Source organism: Desmodus rotundus, chromosome 6 (assembly GCF_022682495.2).
Source record: "Desmodus rotundus isolate HL8 chromosome 6, HLdesRot8A.1, whole genome shotgun sequence".
NCBI lineage: Eukaryota > Metazoa > Chordata > Mammalia > Chiroptera > Phyllostomidae > Desmodus > Desmodus rotundus.
In genome coordinates, this window is record NC_071392.1 from 30,694,046 (window position 1) to 30,710,168 (window position 16,123).

General features: G+C 40.4%; 1 long non-coding RNA gene across 1 annotated transcript in view; it reads right to left on the reverse strand.

Moving 5' to 3' along the window:
- Positions 1–16,123, reverse strand: part of LOC139440974 (uncharacterized) — a 57,792-nt gene that overhangs the window by 11,801 nt on the left and 29,868 nt on the right. The gene's annotated exons all lie outside the window — the stretch shown is intronic.

The window sequence follows — 16,123 nt, forward strand, 5'->3', positions numbered from 1 at the left end:
AATAAATACCAAAAGACACTAAATGTGCTATAAAGCTATTCAGAGGATCATAGACATGAGTATGTGGCTTACAACATTTACAGGCATTCTTTATCCTGTATTTTTGATAAGAACACAGATAATTTTAAAAAATAATCTATTGTCGACCCTAATTTATCTGCTAATAGTTACGATTTTTTCTGTTTTATTTTGCTCTATCAAACAACAAACTCGTTTCTATATGAAAGACTGCTGAGCCACGGAAGGACCGAATTACATTGACAGAAGCGACTCCAGTGGGTCCTCTGTGCGTCTTGACTTTAGGCCTGCACGGGCTTAACTACTCCTGGCTTCATTTCGTTCTTGCCTTAAAATCGCTGAGAAGGACTTTCTGAAACTTCCCTTGATATTCTGCCTTTTGTCATCGATGGTCTTAGATTAAGCAAAGTGTGGTTTGAATGTGCAATTACTCACAAAAACAAACTGGCAACCCAAAAGAAGACTAAGATGGAATTTCCCAAAAGGCTGAATTCCTCTGAAACAGGAGCTTATCAGCAAATGGCCTGTAAACCAGTTTTGGGCCCCAAATATTTCACTCTATCTCTGAATGAGCAAAGTGCTTTTATCTCAGTATGATTTGTCAAGCAATTACAAAGACACCTTACCATTTGACTTTCGGGTTGACCATCTCCTGTTGTGATAAAATTGAAATTTCTTTTGTCGGTTTAGTGGGAAAGGGCCAAAACCATGATAACAGGAAGAAAACTTTTATTCTAGAAAAAAAATGAGAAACTTCCCCCTCACAGAAGTTTTCTTCCCTTCCACCCTTGGACTTGATTGCTAATGTCCTAGGAAGAGACACCCTTTCTCGCCTCCTGTGCCTGGTTACACTCCAAATTAGCCAGATTTCGTAATTCATTCCAAGTAAATGTTCCAATCTTCCCCACCCCACTTTCCAGAGAATTGGTTTTGGTATAAAACAACAACAAAAACCCTACGTATTGTTGAAATGCAGGATAATCTCTGAAGGTATCCAGAGGTTCTTGGAAGTGTTTTTCCCAATATAACTTTCCGACAAAATGGGAGCAGAAGTGTCTCGGACTTAAATTAGTACTGAAAGTTTACGGGTCTTCTACTAGCGATATATAGTAATTGTTTCACTGGAGGCCAACTGAGTCATTGGTTTCACGTGAACACTTTCCTAGCGGGCATGAAAGGAGAATGTTATTTCTTCTCAAATGAAAAGTTAATTATATATGACAGCCTAAGAATTGGGGTGGAGGCCCAATTAGGGATCAGCAAACCTCTGCCCCCCACCCCCCACCAGCCTTACTAGTTCTGTCCATCCCTACCCCTCCCCCACAAACCTCGGATCCTGGCCAGCTCCAGTCTAACCATTTCCCAGGAGTCTTTGAAACCTGAGCCTCTCCCAGAGTAAATACACATCAAGAAATTAGTCCATCCTGGCCAGATCCTTCCAGAGAGGCCAGAGGTAGACTCTTTCCCTGAGTCCACGACTCCTAAGAAGTGTGGTCAGTCCATCTTGGTGATTACTGTCAAAGAGGGTTTCTCCCAACTGCTACTAATTCCAGTCTGTGGAAAGTTCCTGAAGTCTTGTGGTGGGACCATACCTGAGGAACAGTCAGTTCAGATCAGGTGTGCCATTCCTGAATAGTTTCAAAGCCTCTCAATGCATCACTCATTTTTTCAGCAAGTTTACAGGTGACCAGTCCCACTGTGCAGTGGGAAACTGCTGGCTATAAAAAAGCCCATCAGAGAGCTGCACAGCAGAGTGGTTAGAAGTCTGGGCCCAATGGTACGATCTTGGGTAAGACCCGTAACCTCTCTGTACCTCAATACCTTCATCTATAAAATGGGGATAATAATAGTACTTACCTCATAGCTGATTTTGAGAGCCGAATGAGTTAACACATCTAAAAGTGAATAGAATAGTGCCTGGTAAATGCCACAGGAGTATTCACTATTGTTACTTTTGAGCATGGCCAATAGACTGAGGCATCTAAAAACCAGTTACGATATAATTTAAGACAAATGAAACTGCACTTAAATAGCCTTCAGCTTTGATTGGATTTCCTTAGATATCTGGCTATAATATCATAGCAATAGGGAACATATTTGATTATTGTTCAAGCAACTATTCAAACACCTCTCAAACTGGTCTTAACAGAAGGTGATTCCAGGAGATGTTAATTCGGTGTGCCAGAATTATTTTTTTTGCAAACAAATTTGTTCGTTTATCCATTAAACAAAATTTAATTGATTTCTTGACTCCAAGGCTTCTCAGTCTTTCATGCGATATATGCATTTTGAAACCCAGGCGAGGGATTTGGCATGCAGGGTTTGCCAGATGTAACTGAATGCCGAATCCTTTGTTCTTAGAGTTCTGATACATGCACTAACCTCCCCAAACTGTATCCCAGCGGGGATGCTAGTGCATTTTACTTGGCAAGTGACAGAAAGATTATTATATCAAGTCATATTTAAGTTCTGCCTTCCTAATTCCTAATTTGTATAAACAAATTATATCATACTGAAAAAAATATTCACAAGTGTGGAGATTTCAAAGACCAGTAAAATCAATAGGTTGCTACTATTTTATCTTGCCAAGAAAGGTCATTAATATAAATCATCATGTATCATTACCATTGTTTCATAAAAGAGAAACATGTAACAATCAAAAAAGTGAAGGAATAATATAACTTTAAAGTAAAGGGCAAGTATTGACATTGAATATATTTAGATGTATAAAATATTTACTACATTATTTGCATTTTTGTCGTTTTGCCTTGCAGGAGAGAAAACTTCTTGGTCTGTCTCTTGGGAATCACTGATATATACAGCAGCACATGAAGGCTATCAAATTAACCCCGAATATTTCAGATATGTTTTATTTTGCAAAACACTGCTTCTTTCTTTTTCACTGACCCATTTGGTCACAGTTATGGGGGTCCTGTGTACCTGGGTGATGTAGGTTTACAGTTGTTCATATGGAAAAAGACACGCAGGTTATGATTACTACAGTGGCGTTATCAACTCAAAAGAATGTTCCAGTGGCACAGTGCACTTAGGGACAATCTTATAAGTGCTCAAATTGCCAGCCTTCATATAAATAATAATACAAGAATAAACCCTGTGTTTTGCATACTCACAACTGTAAACTCGCTGTTGCCCTCCCCGGTCGGTGTATGTGTCTGGGTATTGTTATCACACAGAGAGATGGCGCTTTTCTCTTGCTGGTGTGTAAGGAGCACTGTGGCGGAAGGAGGCAGGGACGGGGCCACTCCAGACGTGCCACTGCCCTGTCAGCACATCTTCGTGCTTCTCTGGGCATTTTCTTCCACCTTACAGCTAAATCCTCTGGGAAGTGACAGAAGAACAGCCTCTCTCTTCTCAGACTCTTCTGAATGTGTACCACCTTGCCTTGAGTTAAGACATGGTTCTCTCTTGAGGAGGCTACAACTCTTAAGTAGAAGTTGTTCATTTCCCCTACTCCATTCGGGTTAGGAGGAGGGGCCCGTGTCTTCTTCATTCCCCAGTTAAATTTCCAGACCTTCATTGCTCCATTTTTATATAAGAATTGTTTGAAACACTCTCTTTCAGTCTTCAGGAGGAACCCCTGGCCCGGTTTCTCTCTTACCTCTCCTGCTCTTCTGGCTTCTTCATAGGACCCTTTCTTCACCATCCCTTTGAGTGTGGCATTCCTTGGTCTGGTCTCAGACCCTCCTCTTTCTCACTTTGTATTCTTGCCCTCAAATTTCTCATCCAATCCCATCATACCAATTATCGTCTATTTGCTAATGAATCTCAGATTTTTATTTTATTTTTTTGCCCAAAGCTCTTTTCTGGCCTTCAGACCTGTATATCCTGCTACTCATCCTCCCCGACATAACCCACAGGTCCCTCAAATTCAACATGTTCATAACTATGCTCATTTTTTTCTCCCAAAACCTATGTTTGCTATCTCAGACGCTGCACCATCTTCCATCCAGCTGAGCTAAAAACTACAGGATACTTTACCTCTTCTTTTTCCTTCACCTTTCCCAACCCCCACAGTCAAAATCCCATTATCCCTTGAGATCAGTCAGATGCCTCTAGAAACCTTTCTTCTCTTTTTCTGGACTTGCCCCAGTCTTTCGCAAGTCACCATCATCTCCTGTCTGCATAATTAGAACCCAACCTCACCCCTTCAGTGTGTCCCACACTCTGCAGAGCGATCTTTCTAAGACACAAATCTGATGACAACACCCCCTGGCCTGAAACCCTTTCATGGCTCCCCCAATCGACACGCATCACCACGATGGCAAGGTCCACATCATCTGCCTGCATCCACAGCCTATGCTGACTCCTCCCTATACGTGACTCTCGGGGTTTTAAAGAAGCCACACTCTCTTAGGATCCCCTTTTCTGAAACACTCCTCACCCCACACATGCATCATCTGTCCCACACCTCCCTTTGCCTGGCACATTTTTTTCTCCTACTTTAGGTCTCAGCTTGGATGTCTCTTCTTCCAGGAGGTTTTCCCAGATGCTTCAACCCAGTATTGGGTTAGGAGCCCCCACTCTGTGTTCTCATGGCATGCTGACCTTTCCCTGTTGTAGAATCTCCTACAAAAACAATAATTTTGTTTATTTGTTTACCTTCCCCACTGGACTGTAAGCTCATGAAGACATGGACTGTGTGGTTTTTATTAACCACCATATCCCTTGAGCCCAGCACTTGGCCAGCTCATAATAGGCACTCAGTCGAATGGTGAACACATGAATTAATGTATTTGATGATAGTTTTTATTTGCAATGTTCTTATAGTGGATGTATCACTTGGGTCCCGAGAGGAAACAGCACACTCAAAATAGAAAAATTCAGGGACAGGTGACTTACAAAGGAATTATGTACAAGTACAAAATACAGAAAAAAACACTAGTAATGACACAGTAACTTAGGATGTCACTACCTTTAGGCCAGAAGCAGTTACCAAACAGGAAGAAGAGAGTCATATTGAGTCAGCTGCTTGAGAAAGCATTGGCCTTTAGTGAAGAGGCACAGTCAGGGTTCAACAAGAGAAACAGGACTAGGAGGAGATGAACATTAAGAGATTTAGTGCAAGGCACTGGCTTATATGATTGTGAGGACTGGCAAGGCCAGGCCAACATCTGTATGGCAAGCCATCAGGAAGGGCAGGAAGAACTCCCAGGCACAAGATCAAGCTCCTGTCCACAGAGAGAATTTGTTCTGGGAAGCCTCGGTTCTGCTCTTAGAGTATTTGAACTGATCGAGTAAGGACCACCGAGATTACCTAGGTTACTCTCTCTTACTTACAGTCAATTAATTATGGACTTGAATCACATCTCCAAATTATTTTACAATACCAGGATTAGTATTTGAGTGAGTAACTGGGAACTATAGTTCAGTCAAGTTGATACATAAAACTGACCATCTCAGCTGACATGAATGATGTGAGCCAGGGAATACACATCCTGACCTCACTCTCCAGGGCTGTCCATTGGCTGAGCCCAGTCAGTACTCAGAAGACAGAAACTACTGAAGAATCCCCTGGAGTGTGAGAGAGAGAGATAGAACCAAGCTCCAGCCCACACGCTGTGGGTCAGATGTGCGATTTCTCAAAAGAGGTAAATAAAGATTCAGACTCTGAAAGAAGCTCCTTGAAGAGGAAAGGAGCCTCAAATTTAGGAAGATTAGAAATAGCAGTGTTTCTACTGAGGGCTCCTAGGTAAAAGGTTTGTCTTTTGGGGGGCTTTTCCTTTGGGCTATGGGGACACACCCATATAGTGTATAGTTCCACATATAGCTCCTTAAGTCAGAAATCCCATTACGCGCACCAAAACTTCCTGACAACTTGAACGCAAGCTCTGCAAGTGCATGTGGTGTGCTGTGAGGAATAAAGAGCCAGGGCAGTCCAAAGGGATGTGGCCTGACCCACATCCTCTTTCCTGTGGCTATCCACATGTGGAAGCTGCAGCCTGGTGAACGAGGGCCAACCAGTCCTGGGTAAGAGAAGAGCAGCCAGGTGGACAACTCAGGTATATGAGGGAGACCCACCTGGCAGTATTCCCCAAGTGCAAATGGGTAAACTCTCTCCTGGGTGGTATTTACTTTTCATCGTGACTCTGAAGTTCAGACTCTGAAGTTAAACTGGTAAGGTGCAAATTCCTGCTTCACCACTTGCTGAGTATATGAGATTTTAGACTGCTTAATCAACCTATAGAAAGAAAATGAGTCTGGAGATTAGGTGAATTAGTAAAGATTTGAAAACAGCACCTGGCACATAGTAAGTGTCCAATGAAAGGGGCTATTATTATTATCATTCAAAGCTGATTGATGTTTTCCATTTTCTAAATATAATAAACTTTAAGAATTGTCCATGGATTTAGATCAGGGGTCAACAAACAAAACCAAATCTAGTCTTTCACCTATTCTTGTAAATAAAGTTTTATTGGCACATAGCCATGCCCATTCATTTACATATTGTGTATGGCTACATTCACTCTGCAAAGTTGAATAGTGGCCACAGAGATGGTATGACCCACAAAAACTAAAATATTTATTCTCTGGACCTCTACAGAGAAAGAGTGCCAACCCCCGATTTAGGAAATAAAAGGGGTAACATGAAAGAGAAAAGTGGTACCACGAAAGCAGTGGTAAATGCAACTGCTTTATATTCAAAGAACAGATACCCTATTATAAGGTAGAAAATTTTATTCTTCCCAAGGAAATCTTATCACTCATTACACATTATTAAGAAACAAGCACTGAAAATAAAGGATGTTCTCCTTTATCCATATCCCTCCACCCCCTCCTTTTTTATTTTTCCCGTGACTAAAAAGAGAAGCCCCAACATAATATTTCAAATATGAATTTTAAAAATGAAGAGCCAAAAAATTCCCTTTCTCTTGATTCCGTATGCACAAGTTCGATCGCAGTCTGTCTATGGCAGGTTAGTTCAGTGAGTTAGAGAACGGTGCGAATGGGGCGGAAGTAAAGACTTTGACCTTTAGCTGGTTGCTGACATTTGGTCTGTTCAATGACCTTGAGTACAGACAAATAGCTAATTCTAGGCAGCTCTTTCATGCAGGTAATCACAAAACTACGCCAAGTGGTATTTTGGCCCTTTGAAATTCATCATCACTACCGATACAGTCATTCAAGAAATATACCCTTATACGGTGGTTCAGAAACATCCTGTTTACATATGGGAGATGCCTTGTTTTCACCCATAGGTTGTCTTCCATAGGTGGATGAACATACTGTTATGCATAATCAGAGAAACACATGGGTTGACGAAACAGGGGCTTCTCTGATAGGTGAGGTCAGGTGAGAGATAGAAGAATTATTATACTACGTAGAGCCCTCTCTACCAGCAATCTGCCTCTCCTTTGTTGCAACGTCTCCCCTACCTTCTCTTACTTCACTAAATACTACATGCTCCTGACTTTGACTTGGCAAGCCTGGCTCTGTTTTCTAAGTCCTGATTTAAACATGGCAACCTGCATCTGCTCTTCATCGTTCCTATATTCTCCCCTTCATACTGTTATTCAAACCTGGTCACAGGACCCTGAATCTCTGTTACTTCCTTTGTTAACTTGATTTAGGAGAGAGGGATGAGCCCCTCCACACACATAAAACAGTCTTCCAATGAAAGAGCCTCTCAGTGCCAAAAGGATCAAACGGGGAGAAGGTCAAATACTAAGTATTGTTTTTCCTTTGTACTGTAGTCAGTATCATGTTCATGATCAATCTGCAATAAAATCTTCACATGAGTTACATGAATGGAAAGTAGGCATTTGGGGAAATGCTTTCTTTCTAAAACACAATGTCCTGTCTCTTAGCCAAGCACACTTATTTTAAAGAGTTGGTATGCAATTAATGTATTTGGAACACATGACTGATTAAAAATAGCAGCACTGTTAAGTTCTAACTTTGTTCTTTTGCCAGTTTTGAAGTTCCATGAGAGCAAAGGATTTAACGATCATAGTAACAAGATAAAACCAAAGCTTACGTATGTTTGCCTGCTTTGTTTCATTGAACATGTCCAAATCTGCATATGTAATCCAAATCAGGAACTGCTACAGGCATACATTCCCGGTTCAGTAGATCATTTACAACATTTACATCACTTAAAGTTTTCTAATATATTTTATATATTAGCTTACTTTATTAGATGCACTTGTTTTCAATAGAACCGGACTTGATAATAACATAAAGCATGATTTCAAGGGTGGCGCAATAAAATGGATATTTTTCCAGCTTACCATACCCTAAACCTTATGCTTCTGAAAATTATTTTTGACTTTTATTCTCTAGAGCAAGTTTCATTTCAGAAAAGGAAAAAAAATGCTTGATCTATTAAATTTTATTGGTTTGGGTTTTTTGTTTTGTTTTGTTTTGTCTTGTTCTGTTTTATTTTGCTCAGTCCTTAAAAGCCATTTCTGCCTTGCTGATTCATGAAGTCAAATGTACCAAAATCTTTCTTTCTTTTGCTTCTGCGCTCCTAGAAAAATTAAATTAAATAAGGGTATTAATGGGTTCCATTACACACTTGTTGGGGACTTCACACTTGCCCAAATATGATTCGGTTGTCCCTAGTCAGCTCCAGGCTTCTCTCTCGCACGGAATGAATGGTGGGAAAAATACTGCGCCCTGTCCCCATCTGCTCCAGTCTCCGTACCGTCAGTTATTCTCTCTCCTCTCCTCAAAGTCTCCCTCGCTGTTCTCTCCCTTCGGGTTATAAACAGGCTTAAGTTTCTCTGATTCTGAAACTTTTTAAAGGATACATAGAAATAAAACAAAAAGAAAACCTTGTTTCTTCTGCACAGTCCTCTCGGTTTTTAACTGGCTCATTTCTTAAAAAGGCGATCTATACAGACTATCTACTGTGCTATTTTTAGTGAGTTTTTCAAGTTTGATTTCTTTCTCACTGTTCTGCAAAAAATGATTTTGACCCTCTTCCTCCTTAATCTGTCTGTGGTATTTGACCTGGTTGAACACTCCCTAGTGTTGGAAGGGTACCTCCATCTTTTTCTGGCTTCAAGTTTTTATGTGAAGCAAAGGCCACTAGGGTACTTTCTTTGGACTGCACAGGGGAGGAGTGCATTTTCTGGTTTTTATGAGTTTGGGAGAAGGAGCGGAGTTTGCTTCCTCAATAACAGGAGATGGTTTAAATAAATTATGATAAATGCACATGGTAAAATAGTGTTTTCTCAGCTCCTCCTTGCATGAGAACACGCATCCCTCCCTGCCTGTCCCTGCCTGCCATGAAGTAGTTCAGAGCCTGTCACTGAGAGGCCTTAGACTTCTGCAGGCAAACCTGCTTAGCTAACAGACCAAAAGGCATGTCCTCTAACTTTTATTAGTAATAAAGTGATTTTTTTAAATCTCCATTTGCCTCTCTCTGTTGGTGCCAAAGTCCACGGTGTAGATAGATGTTTTTTATTGGCCTCTCTCCCCCAACTCCAAAACTGGCTTCTTCCACCTGCTCTGGTGACTTTCATGTCTTTCTCCCCCCTTTACACATACCTATATGTGTAGGCACTATATTGTAGCACAGATTGCATCGCATTTTATAATGTTTTCCTATTTATAAAAGTAATTCTTGTTATAGAAAAGGTTTTAAGCAAAAAAGTACAAAGATAAATGTAAAAACTTATAAACTCCGAACCCAGATATTTTGGAAGCTTTCTTTCTAGTCTTTTTTCTAATGGTATAATAATAAATTTTACATATGTTAAACATTGGAGTCAAACTTTATATACTCTTCAATCCTGCTTTTCAAAAAATTATAGTGAACATTTTTTCATATTATTAAACATTCTTCTAAAGTATTATTTTTAATAAGTAAAAATTTAAAATGTGATTTTTAGTGTCTACATAATATTCCATTATATGGATTTATCATAATTTATTTCAACAATTTCCTATTATTGAACAGTGTTCCTCTTTTTCACTGTTAAATATTCTAGCTACTATTTATTCATGTTTATTATATGCCAAGAACTATCATATCTTTTACAAAGGCTGCCTAATTATTTATCACAACAATCCAGTGGGAGGTGATGTTTTCACCATTTGATAGGAAAAGGGACCGAGGCTCAGAGACTTGCTCAAGCGAACAGCTAACAGGTGACAGGGTTTACTTCCCGGTCCCCCTGCCTCCAAGTGCCTGCGCCCTGAGTCGCCTCCTTACACTTCTCTCTAAGCAGCGACATGATAAACATCCTAGTGCATAAATGATTGTAATGTCAATCTTTTAGAACACTTTTTGATGACACAAATCCATCCTTTTTCAATATAAAAATTAGAATATCAGATGAGCACATACTTTTTTAAAGATTTGATTCTTACAGTCTCAAAAATTAAATACGAATTAAGAACTAAATATTTAACTATATATATAATATCTCAGAGAGAATATGGGAAATATATTTGTAAATTTAACATTAAATGAGGCACAAACTGCAGAAGCAATAAAGGAAAGGATAGACACATGTAACTACAGAAAAAAATTAAACTCTAGTAAAACACACCTATCAGTCACCACTGGGTGGATTAGGCTGCCCAGAATCTAGTTACCCTCTTTAAGCAACAGCTGATTCCTATTTGGACGTCCACCCCTCCCCCACTCTCAGTGTGGTTCCCACTCTCAGTGTTGATTCCACCTCTGGTTCCAGGAAGGTCGGATAATCCATGCCCAGGTAATAAAAGCAACACACTACCTGACAGTGATTGTTTCAGAAGTGGGCAGAAAATTCAAGTCAGAAATAATCAAAGTCAAATTCAACTGCTGACTTGTTGAAGTGGATTCTCTCTCTTCCACTGTTCTTGGCATTGGAATGTGAGCTGAGAACTGCAGAGTCAAAGCTGAGAGTGAAGCTATCCCAATTAAAGGCAAAATGCAAACTCCATACAGACAGGAATTTTTGTCTGTTTGGTTCAATTACTTATGCATTTTTAGTTCCTACAACATTGCTTGGTACATAGTAGGCACTTAATTATCTGTTGAATGAATGAACAGAGGTAGAAACAAAGTCTTAGATGATACAATTTAAATCTTGATTCCAGTTGTGCTTGCCACTGGTTATCACTGGGCTTTTTAGATCTATAAACCAGTATGTTACCATTTGTATGTAAACCAGTTTGAATAGATTTTTCTGTAATTTGCAACTTTCTATGTTCGGTATGTTTGTGTTTCCCTAAAATGCATATGTTGAAATCCTAACACCCAAAAATGATAATATTAGTTAAGTGTGGTCTTTGTGGTGTGATTAGGTCAGGTGGGTGGAGCCAGGAATGGGATTAGTGCTTTTATAAAAGAGATCACATTTATCATTGCCGTTTTATGCAGCCAATATTAATTTCGATTTCCCCTTGAATTTATTCTTCCCCATTGTTCTTCTTTGTTTTTTCTGCATCTGTCTTTTTTTTTTCCCTCTTTTGTGTAGGGCAGCTGGTGGCAAGTTCTCTCAATTTTTATTTGTCTGAAAATGATTTATTTCATGTTTATTTTTAAAGGATATTTTCACTAGACATAGAATTCTAGATTAGTATTTTCTTTCTTTTTTTATTGTTATTCAAGTACAGTTGTGTCCATTTACTGTGGAAAACAGTATGGAATTTCCTCAGAGAACTAAAAATGGAACTGCCTTTTGACCCAGCAATTCCACTGCGGGGATTATACCCTATATTAGTATTTTCTGTTCAACACTTGGAAGACATCATTCCATATTTGTTTCTGTTGAGAATTCAGCTAACATTATAATTTCTCTTCCTTTAAAGGTAATACGTACTTTCTCCGTCCCTGACTGCTCAACATTTTTAAGTTGTTTTTTATTTTCGGCAGTTTTACTTAGATGTGCCTAGGTACGGTTTTCTAAGCATTTATCCTGCTGTCATTCCGAGAGGTTTCTCAAATAACTTTCACTGGTTATGAACATTTTCAGCCATTTTTTCTTACCTATTGCTTTGCCCCATACCCTTTCTGTCTCCTTCCAGAAGTTAAGGCATTTTCACTCTGCCTCCTATGTTTCTTATTCCAATATTTTTTATATTCCATTCTTTTTATTCCATTTCAGATTTTTCCCCCTACCTACACTTTTGTGCTTTATTTTTTACTTCAACTGTATGTAATCTGGTGTTATTCATAAAAATCAATAATAAAATAATTAATTAAAAGAGATTCCACAGAGCTCCATAGCCCCTTCAACTCACATGGTGTCTCCTCACATGGGCTACAACAAGAAGTTTGCGACCCAGAAAAGAGACGTCACCTAACTGCACTGGCACCCTGATCTCAGACTTCCAGCCTCCAGAACTGTGAGCAGTGCATTTCTATTGTTTATAAGCTACTCATCTATGGTAGTTTGTTAGAGCAACTCCAATAAACTAAGACAGAAAATTGGTACCAAGAGTGGAGCTGCTGCTGTAACAAACACCTAAAAATGTGGACACAGCTTTGGAACTGGACAACGGATAGAGGCTTGCAAGAGTTTTAAAGTGCACGTGAGAAAAAGCTTACACTTCTGTGAATGGATGGCAAAGAGCAGTTCTCATGAATGCTTAGTTTAGAGCTGTAGGGAAAGCCTCGGGCGTCTTAGAGAATACCTAATGGCTGTTAACAGAATGCTGGTATAAATATGAATGATAAAGGTCATTCTGTTGAGGTCTCAGACAGAAATGAGGAACGTGTTTTTGGAAACTGGAGTAAAGGCAATCCTTGTTATAAAGTGGCAAAGAACTCAGCTGAGCTGTGTTCCTGTCATACTGTTTTGTGGAAGGTAGAACTTGTAAGCCATGAAAAGAGGGTATTTGGCTTTGAAGAAATTTCTGAGCAAAGTGGTAAAGGAGAGGCTTGGTTTCCTGAATGCTTATAGTAAAATCCAGAAAGAGAGGAATGATTTAAAGGTAGAATTGTTCATCAAAAAGAATGCAGAATTTTAAAATTTGGAAAATTCCCAGCCTATCCATTCTGAAAGAAACAAGAAAGCTTATTTGGGAGAGAGCATAGAGCGTGGCTGAGTTTGCTAAGGAGATTGATGTGGACTGAGCATCTCAGTGGAAGACAGAAACTGTTCTCAAGGTAATGGACAGATTGGTTGGCCATTTAAACAAGAAGCCAGGACCTGTAATTCAAGACAATGGCTGAATGACCCCTAAGGCATTTCTAACTGGACCTACCACCACAGGTTCAGAGTTCAAGGACCTGGGAAGCAGACTGATTTCAAAAGAGGGGCTTTTTGCTGCCTCACACTGCAGGCTTTGCTCCCCAAATGCCCCAGTTGCACTCTTCAGCTTCCAGGTGCTGAGGAAGAGGAACAGGAGGCCGTCCCTTTGAGGGCACAGGCAGTAAACCTTGGTGGAATCCCTACAGAACTCAGTGTCTGAGCCCTGAGAGCATGGATTTCACCACTTACATTTGGAGGGATGGAGGCTCTCACGGCAGCAGGTTTAGGAGGGAGAGGGGCCACTGCAGAGTCCCTATGAAGGCTATGACCAGAGGCGGTACGGGGGCAGGGCCACACTGAGTCCCCAGTCCCAGAGAGGGACAAGCATGGGACTCCAACGTGGGAGAGCTTGCTGTGTGGGCTGCACCCAAAAGAAAAAGCTGTGAGGTAAGGGTCACCAAAGCCTTGGGGACCCAAATCCCACCCCAGGGTTTTCAGCAGGTAGTACCTCTGCCCAGTGGGCCTTAAGGTTTTGGACTTGCTTGGACAATATTACCCCTTTCTTCTTTCCTACTGCTCCCTTTGGAATAGGAATGTCTATCCCAGACCTGAGTCTCCCCCATATTTTGAAAGTACATAACTTGTTTCATTATGCTGGTTCACACAATGGAGGGCAATTTGCCAAAGGATGAATGTGTCACCCATATCTGATTTAGATGAGATTTTGGACTTAGACTTTTGAGTTGATACTACAACAAGACTTTTGGGATTGTTGGAATGGGATGAGTATATTCTGCATGTAAGAAGGACATAAATTTGGGGGAGCCAGAGTTGGAATGCTGTGGTCTTAATGCTTGTGTTCCCCCAAATTCATATGTGAAAATCCTAACCCCCCAGATTAAGAGGTTGGACCTTTGGGAAGTGATTAAGTCATGAAGTCAGAGCCCTCGTGAATGTGGTTAATGCCCTTACAGAAGAGGCTCTAGAGAGATCCTTTGCCCTTTCCTCCATGTAGGGACAGTATATAAAGGTGCCAGGTATGAACCAAGAAGAGGACCCTGACCTGACCGTGCTTGCACCTTGACCTTGGACTTTCCAGCTTCCAGAAGTGTGAAAAATAAATCTCTTGTTTTTAAGCTACCCAGTTTGTATTATTTTGTTATAGCAGCTGAACAAAATAAGACACAACTAAGAGTTTTAATAGATGCAACCAAATTCAAAGTTAAATGACAAAGAGAAAATACTTGCTACATACATAAGCCAAAGAACATAAAGTACTCCTTCAAATTAATTAAAATATATACCTAATAGAAAAATAGGCCAAAGAAATAAACAGGCAGTTTATAGAAATAATACAAATGAAACCTATGAAAGAGTTCAACATCATTAGTAATCTAGGAAGTGTAAGTTAAAACAACAATGTGACATAATTTTTAAATATAATTGGCAAAATTTATTTATAAGATCTGATAAGGGTAGTGCAAGACTTCCGGCTAAGATGGAGGCATAGGTAGATACACTTCACTTCCTTGCACACCCACAAATTTAAGGACAACAAATTTAAGAGCAAACAACAGAACTGCCAGAAAATCAAACTGTATGGAACTCCAAAAACCAAGGGGTTAAAGAAGAACCATTCATCCAGACTGGTAGAAGGGGTGGAGACGGGCAGCAGGGGTGGAAAAGATGTGCAGCAAGATGGCAGCAGAAAGACTGGGTGGGTGAGGCAGCGGCTGGCAGACCTGGTGGTCCCACATTTGCGTGCAGATAAACTGGAAGGAATAACTGGGGACCGAGACAGACCACACAACCCAGGGTTCTACTGTGGGAAATAAAGCCTCAAAACCTCTGGCTGTAAAAATCTATGAGGGTTGTGGCAGTAGGATAAACTCCCAGCCTCACAGGAGAGTTCATTGGAGACCCATGGAGTCCTAGAACATACACAAACCCACCCATGGGGGAATCAGAACCAGAAGGGCCCAATTTCCTTGTGTGTAGCAGGGAAAGTGACTGAAAGTGGGGCAAGAACCAAGCAAGTGGCATTGTTCCCTCTTGGACCTCTCCCTCACATACGATGCCACAATGAAGCGAAGTAGGTTGCCCTGCCCCAACGAATATCTAAGGCTCTACCCCTTGCAACATAACAGGTGTGCTGAGACAAATAAATATGGCCCAGATAAAAGAACAGATCAAAATTCCAGAAAAAGAACTAAGCAATGAGGAGATAGCCAACCTACCAGACACAGAGTTCAAAACATTGGTAATCAGGATGCTCACAGAAACGACTGAGTAAGGACTCAAAATAGAGGAAGAAGTGAAGGCTATGCAAAGTGAAATAAAGGAAAATGTACAGAGAACTAACAGTGAAGGGAAAGAAATAGGGACTCAAATCAATGATTTGGAGCAGAAGGAAGAAATAAACATTCAACCAAAACAGAATGAAGAAACAAGAATTCAAAAAAATGAGGACAGGCTTAGGAACCTCTGGGACAACTTTAAAAGTCCCAACATCTGAATCATAGGGTGCCAGAAGGAGAAGAGGAAGAGCAAGAAATTGAAAACTCATTTGAACAAATAATGAAGGAGACTTCCCCAATCTGGCAAAGGAAATAGACTTCCAGGAAGTCCAGGAAGCTCAGAGAAGCCCAAAGAAGTTGGACCCAAGGAAGAACACACCAAGGCACATCATAATTACATCACCCAAGATTAAAGATAAGGAGAGAATCTAAAAAGCAGCAAGAGAAAAGGAGACAGTTACCTACAAAGGAGTTCCCATTGGACTGTCAGCTGATTTCTCCAAAGAGACCTTACAGGCAAGACGGGGCTGGCAAGAAGTATTCCAAGTCATGAAAGGCAAGGACCTCCACCCAAGATTACTGTATCCAGCAAAGCTATCATTTAGAATGGAAGAGCAGATAAAGTGCTTCCCAGATAAGGCCAAGTTAAAGGAG